Source organism: Pyrgilauda ruficollis, unplaced genomic scaffold, assembly GCF_017590135.1.
Source record: "Pyrgilauda ruficollis isolate IOZ18807 unplaced genomic scaffold, ASM1759013v1 scaffold69, whole genome shotgun sequence".
NCBI classification, from domain to species: Eukaryota; Metazoa; Chordata; class Aves; order Passeriformes; family Passeridae; genus Pyrgilauda; species Pyrgilauda ruficollis.
This window is the reverse complement of record NW_024528710.1, coordinates 2,921,361-2,928,918: the sequence shown is the minus strand read 5'-3', so window position 1 is coordinate 2,928,918 and position 7,558 is coordinate 2,921,361. Positions and strand designations below refer to the sequence as shown.

At 42.2% G+C, this 7,558-nt stretch overlaps 1 protein-coding gene across 1 annotated transcript in view; it reads left to right on the top strand.

The window, feature by feature from the left end:
• The first annotated feature begins 3,365 nt into the window (after positions 1-3,365).
• Positions 3,366-7,558, top strand: part of GTF2I (general transcription factor IIi) — a 74,483-nt gene continuing 70,290 nt past the window's right edge. The window contains exon 1 of the mRNA XM_041484916.1: positions 3,366-3,496. The gene's annotated coding sequence lies outside the window, so the exon portion shown is untranslated. The remainder of the gene's footprint in view (positions 3,497-7,558) is intronic.

Below are 7,558 nucleotides of genomic sequence, written 5' to 3'. Positions count from 1 at the left end.
AGAACAAAGTAGGTTTTAACTTGGGAATGGAGGGAAAAAAAAACCTAACACTTTATTAATTTACATAGACACAAAAAGGAAGGAAAAATTTTAATTGAGCAGCAATTTTTTATATAAATGAAATACAATCACATATGTTAAATCTTATCAAGCGCACACCTGAAATCATCCCAAGGCAGATTCTGTTTTCTGGAATTGTCCCAACTTTGTTCATTCCAAGGCCAATTTTGTTTTGGGATCTTGCTTACCTCAATACTACATCGTGTACCCTGTTTTTCACATGTCACATCTGCAAAGGGGCCCATCTGCTTTGTAACAGTAATCACATGTATTTTTCCTTTATTTTATATATATATAGTTACAATTTAGTTAGCACGAATCATATCCATTTATTACAGCAGCAACTGTTCAGAGACATGAATAATTACTCAGCAGCCATGAATGATTTTAATGTCCTTGTTAACCAGTATGCTCTTTGAAGCATCTCACCACACAAATTTGCCAGATTTTCAAAGTGGCAGCTTCTTTTTTAGCTTGAAGAAGTTGTGCCTTCTTATTACATATTATGACATAGTTATCTTATTAGATATTATGACATATTATTACATATTATGACTAGTGTCTGCAGTTTTGGATAGCATGTTAAGTTGAGGGGTTTTACTTGTGAACTTTGGAAAAATGCGTATTTATTGTCACTGTAACCCTCTGGCACAAAAGGTAAATTATTTTAAAATGTTTTCCTCTTCTTCTAGAAAAGCTACAGTAAACAAGCCAGTACAGTAAAAAAGCTACAGTAAACAAGCCAGTTACATGAAAACTTCTTTCAACCTGTTGCTGAAGTCCAGCTGGTTAACTAGTAGAAGTAGAAAAGCAAAGTGATTCTAAATACTTTAAACCAAGGAATTTACATAAAAACATTTTTTTCCAGAAAGCTTGTTCATTAATTTTAAATCTAGAAAGAATACTAAGATTAATTAGTCAGGTGTTTTATATATATTATATTTGGTTCAAGAATCTGACAGCAAAACTCCATGGAGGCTGTGTATTACTGAACATCTTTTCTAGAAGGAAGTTCTTAATTTCCAGGCTCTGAACTGATGCAGCAATTGTTATGGTAATATATTACACTTGTTAATTACTCCATCTGCTAAAAACATATAAGTTACTTCTAGTCTGAACATTGATTTACAGCATTTAGCAAATATTTCTGATAGATTTAGAAGTCTTAGAAAACTATTTTTTCAGTTAGTCATCTTGCAATCATGCTGGATAAACACTATTCCACATAGTGCGTGACTTAACTCTATGACTTCCGTTAACTTTATCCAGCTTCATAGCTCACATGGCTGGAGGAGATTATAGAGAATGTGTTGGGAGGAAAGAGTAATAACTGGAAGGTTTGGTGAGGAGAATAGTTTTGATCAAAGTGATTTTGCAGCTGGGAATATGAGAAATGTTGGAATATGAGAAAACTCCATTTATTATGCTTAATGTTGCTTATTCTCTGCGTTGTCAAAAACATGTAAACCCTTTTGTTTTAGTGAGGCAGGCAGTTAGCACCCCCCCAATGGTCTGCTAGAATGAACTACGCCAAATAGAGCCTGTGTCCCCATGTGTCTTCCACAAGGTGTTATTAGCAAGGTAATGAAATAAATCTACTCTGCATTTCAGCTGTGGTTTGATGGTTATTCTTGGTTACTTCTATGTATCGACTCACACAGAGGCATACAGAACAGTGAGAAAGAAGAATCCTTACCTGGAGAAATACCAAATTTTCACTCTTCTGAGGACCCATGTCATAGCAACAATGGTCTTACCTGCAGGAAGCAGCTGGTACATATAACTCTCAAGATGAATAATGATTGTGATTTGTAATCAAAAGGCATCTTCTCCGCCCCCAGAACCGTCCATGCCTGCAGGACAACAGTCTGGACACAGCCTGTGAATAATGTCCTGGCAGTGGGCTTCCATTTCATAGGCAAGTAAACTCCTCTTGTCTTCCAGAAGGATTTCCTTGAGTAACTTTCGAGCAGGGTGTACTTATGGCATGTAAATCTGTATGAAATGGTCAGTATCAGCTGTGTGTGCAGTAAGGTGCAACTGGAAGGTGCGAGCATGAAAATATAGTGGAGCATGAAGTTATAAATGCCTTCTACTGAAAATGCCATCTAAACAGCAAGGGAACTGACAAATTGATATAGTAAATAGTTGTGGCTGCTTAGAAAGATTTGGTGTTTGTGCTGAAGTTCTTCACCAGCAGCTACAGGGTCTGCAAAAAGGAACCATCCAAGTACTGCAGTTTCAGTTAAGGTGGCGATGATTTCTAACCTTTTTAAGGTTTTGAAGTGTTTTAGTGGTTGGGGCTTGGGATTTGTGTTTCTAGGCTGCTCCAGAATGCTTCTGTCTCCCACAGTGTAAATCATGAGGACAGTTAACGTCCAACAGAACAGTGACAAGGAACCACAAAAACCATGATCGCTTAAATCGCTCAGATCAGCTGTTTAGGGTACTCTGGTCAGTGTTTGCAGCTGGGCATTTGCTTTGCACAAGTCCACAGCCTTCAGTGATGGTACGAGAATGGCCAAAGCATATCCTACAGGGCCCTTTCCCAGCTTCTCAGCTTTACTCCCCAGATGGACTTCTTGCTATTTATTACTAGGAGGAAGCAAAATGCTTCAGTTTCTTTACAAATGAGATTTACTTAAAGATGTAGTGTTTGGTGGTTACTCTTGACCAATTCTAAAACACACAGTGAACATTTTGAAAATACATCAGCAGTTTTGGGAGTCTACACACTGTAAAAACGTTATTTATCAACGTGGTAGATTTAAAATCTCTTGGTTTTAACTGCAGTACTTTCGATTTGGATCAAATTTTGAAATGTAGCATTTTGCTTTGAATGGAAAACTTTCCATCCACATTTACTACATTGAACCTAAATTCAAAGAAAAGGAATAGTGATGTCAGACAAAACATTCGACTCTTTTTGGTCCGGAAAAAATATCTCATAGATAGCATTCACTATGCTTAACGTCCTTGAAAACGAAAGAAAAGACTGTTTTGCTGTGAAGGTCACGATTAACCATAAGTAAGGCTTTTGCTGGTGGACGCTGTTGCTCCCATCGTTGGTTCTGGCGAGCGGTTCTGGGCGTTCAGCGTGGCCGATCTCCGCGAACAGGGGCTCGTGCCGAGGCCGCGGGCCCAGGCGGGGCGCGCTGGCAGCGCGGCCCGTGCCCCTGGCGCGGTGCCCGGCGGGAGCTCCGGCCCGCAGACTGTGTCTCCCGGCGGCCCCCGCGAGCGCCTGCGCCGCCGCGGCTGCGCGAGCGAATCATCGCCCGCCCGGCGCGGCGCTGGGGTCGGCCCGAGACCGCGCGCGAGGAGCGGGGCCACTCAGCAGCGCCGAGAGCCCGCGGAAAAACCTCCGCTGCCCCGGCGCTCCTCCCGTCGCCGTGCGGCGTCTCCAGCCAGAGGACCGCGTTACCTGCGCCCGGCGCGGGTAAGTGGGAGGGCGGGCTCGGGGCTGGCGGGCTGGGGCTCGGGACGGACGGACGGACGGAAGGTGACGCGCGGTCCCGGAGGCTGAGGGGGGCTCGGCGGTCGGGGCCGCGGCTCGCGCCGCTCCCTCGGGGGGGTGCGCTCGCTCCGCCGCGGGCAGGAGGGGGCGCTGCCGCCGCGCCGCCGCCTCCCATTGGCTGGCGGGGCGGCGCGCGCATGCCCGAGCCCTGCGCGTGGCGGCGGCCGTCGGGCGCGGAAGGGAAGGGGCGGAGCGAGGGCTGTAAATGGCAGTGGTGGAACCTGGCCCGGCCTGGTGGTGGTGAGGAGGATATCTCTGCCTAACTCACCCACCCTTGTCAACCGCTGTGGTATATTTGTACAGTAAGTATTGCTTAGTGTTACTAACATAACAACATGATATGTGGAAGTAACTTGCATAGCGTGAGCTTGTGGTTGTTAGGTAGTTCTTTTGTACTACACATGCGTCTCCTCAATTCGGGGATTGTCAGGGTGATGTAAAATTTTGGTAGCCAAACCAGATTTTATTTTAACATCTTTTATTTTAAAGAAAGCAAGCAAGCACTGCTGGGTGGCCAGGGAGTCGCCACTCCACTAATGGCACATGCCACTACAAGGTCACAGAGCATATATATATATGGTTTTTAAGCCATTTTCCAGTATGCTTGTGTTAGTTGGAATCAGGAAATATCAGTAAGCTGGGATCAGAAATTTCATCTTTCTAGGTGGTCATTGGCTTCCTGTCCTTCTTGTGGTTGTCTGGAGGGAGACCTTTCACTAGTGTCTGCTACATAATTTTAGTCTGGTACAAGTGTATCAAGCTTTTTCTTATACATAAGCATTTAGTTGCTATGTTGCAATATCCTTTAGCTGTACCACAACTTCCTCTGTTTTATTCTAAGCATGAGTCGTTTTGCTACATAATTTCTTTACTATATTTATGCTGTTTTCTTGTTTGATGCATTATTTGGCTATTCAGTCTGAAAATTTCAAAACTTCTTTGTAGTTATCCCAGGAATCATGTCAGCTTTTGACACAGCAGATACAAGCACTTACTGATTCCATTGCCAATTGACAGGAATCACAAAAACATTTTTCATAAGGGGTCTTTGATGAAGGCTTCCAAGGTCTTCTTTGCACCTGAACTTTTCAACTTTGTCTTTGGAGCATGTACAGTTATGGTGTTCTTTGGTCTGTCTGGTCCTAAATTCTTTTGTTTTGTGGCTAATTTGCTTTACATTGGGCAATTGCTCATTAGTACTATTCTTGTCTATCTCTAAAGATATCTGCGTAGTGAGTTTTTTCTTCTTTTTTGTCTATTCATTGTTAAGCAACCAGTTATCTATTTACTAGCCATTACACTGTATAGAAGGTTATTTGTATCAGGTTATATAGGTATAAAAAAACCATGATTCAGGTTGTATTGATGTCAGATTATATAGATATATTATGTTATGTAGATATTTTATAACTCAAGCTGTTTATATAGGCATTATCATCCTCAAAATATCCAGTCTAATCCTGGCCTCTGTTAGTGGGAAGCCCTTCTCCCTGGTCCTGTCTCTCCAGGCCCTTGTTCAAATTCCCTGTCCAGGTCTTTTGTAGGCTACCTCCAGGTTCTGGAAGGCCACAATTAGGTCATCTTGAGGCTTTCTTTTCTCCAGGCTGAACAATCCCAATGACAGAATCACAAGGTTGGAAGAGACCTTCAAGATCAGAGAGTTTATCTCATGCCCCAGCACCTCTAAACCTTGGCACTGAGTGCCACATCCAGGCTTGGTTAAACACATCCAGGGATGGTGACTCCACCACCTCCCCAGACAGACCATTCCAGTACTTTATTACCCTTTTTGTAAAAAAGTTTTTCGATTATCCGACTTACATTTCTCCTGGCGCAGCTTGAGACTGTGTCCTCTCATTGTGTCAGTTCTTTTGGAATTTCCATCCCCACCCATTCCTGCCCACGCTGCCTCCTTGCACTTCATATTATAATTAGTCTTCTGTGTTGCCATGCCCCCTGGGGGTCTTGGGCAGGGGTCTTCTTGATTAAAGTAAGGTTCTCTGTGTTTGCTGCTTGACTTCTTCTGGACAAGTACAGTGGAGGTTTGGCTTTCTCCCAGGTCAGTTTGTCCTGGTCAAAACCAGGAGCCTGGTCCTGGCTGGTTTGGATTCTGCTTTATGGGTTTCAACAATACCTGAATCTTGCTTTACTGAGTTTTCTTATCTTTATGGCCTTTACCTAGCAGCTGTATTCTTTTGTGTTCTGTTACAAGTTGTTTCTACCTAACAAGTTGCATTCCTGTTACAAGCCTTGTTCTTGTTTTTACAAACTTGTCAAATAATCTATATATATTTCAGTTTTCTTCCACCCACCTAACTAGATTACATGCTTCTAAAATTCTGAATTTTCATAAACATACATTTCCTATTATCAGTGGCCCCATGTGCAACAGCACAGCCACCATCAAAGAACAGCTCCAGCTGACAAGAAAGAATTGCTGCAGAAGCCTCTTAGCCTGGTGTTAAAGAGAAGTTGGCATATAACTGTACATCTGTGTGGACATATAACCTTATTAGCTTCTCTTGCCTTTGCAACAATATTTTCAATCACAAAATATCTTGGGTATCACCTGTTGTGTTCAGTTTTTTGTTTGCAATCTTCTGTTACCAAAGGTATGTGAGGTACTTGAGAGAAACATCTGCATGGTGACTATTTCATGAGTGCAGCTGCCCCCATAAGCTAATCACGTAGCTGAGTTGTCAGTGTACAAGTTTTGTAGTCGGTATCTCACAATAAGGAACAACTTTTAGACTGCTTTTGTAAATATATCTGATATTTTTTTCTGCTTGTTTAACTTAAACTCTGCATTTAAGATAACAAAATCTAATGAAGCATTTTAAAGGAAACAATAACTAAACTGAAGAACCAGACTTGTAATTCTATTATGTAAATTAGATGGCATAAAAGTTTGTCTCCTAACCAGCCTAGTACAGGGGACCCTGGGGACAGCTGAGGTACCACTACTGGTAACCTTTTTTTTATCCATCAGGACATGAGACTTTTTCCTAGAAGTTTGATTGAAGCTTGTGTTCCTCTGAAAAGATTGTGTATTTGTAATTCTCTGACACATTTCCAAACTCTGGGTCGTCGAGTTGACTTTTATTTCTGGTCCCTGGACTTTTTTTTCTGGGTGAAGAGAGCCTCATAATAGGATTGACCAGTGTTCTTCCTTTAATGCGAGGAAGAACACATGTAATTAATTCCATGGAAATCAGTGTTCTGGTTCATTTGGTTCAATGTAATAATAAGAACAAAGGAGAGAGCTGCAGAGGGAGTGAAGTGACCAAGTGGAGGGGGTGATTACTGCTGAAGAGTGGTGGGATGATTGGTTTCCCAGTCAGTGCCCTGACGTGTGCTGTGGTAGGCAGCAGTACTCCAATGAGGGCACAGGGCACTTGAGGACACAGGGCACTTGACTGCATGAAGCCACCGTGCAGAGGTGCCCGCTTTGGATACCAGCTGTAAACTAAGTGATTTTTCCCCCCAAGACGATGGAATGTGAATAGGTGCTTAGTGTTGGATTACCTCTTTGTGAGAGCCCCAGAAAAATTTAAAAGGTTTTGTTTGTCTTTAAACCTGAGTCTTTTGTTTGCTGTATGTGACTGTTGCAGTACAGACATACAAAGCAACGGCTTGCATTAGTGAGGATGGCAATTTCTCTCTCTGAAAAATGTGTCAGCACCAATGCTGTTAAAGAACTACCAGTAGAGTTTAGATTAAATTAATTCACTTCTCAAATACTCTTGTGTCTTGATGGATACGCAGAACTGTAATTCTTAGTGAAGCTGATCATCATGTTGACTAAGTAAATAAAATTACACTGGTAAAGACAGGATTTATCAGATGGTCAGATGTGCTGTTATTAATATTTCATTTTGTTTGCATAATTCCAGTGTAATTTATGAATGCTTGGGTGCTGCAGTAGGACACTTCAAATAGCAGCTGCTGTAATTGTGTTCTACTCTTTCAATTGTTCTTTCTAGT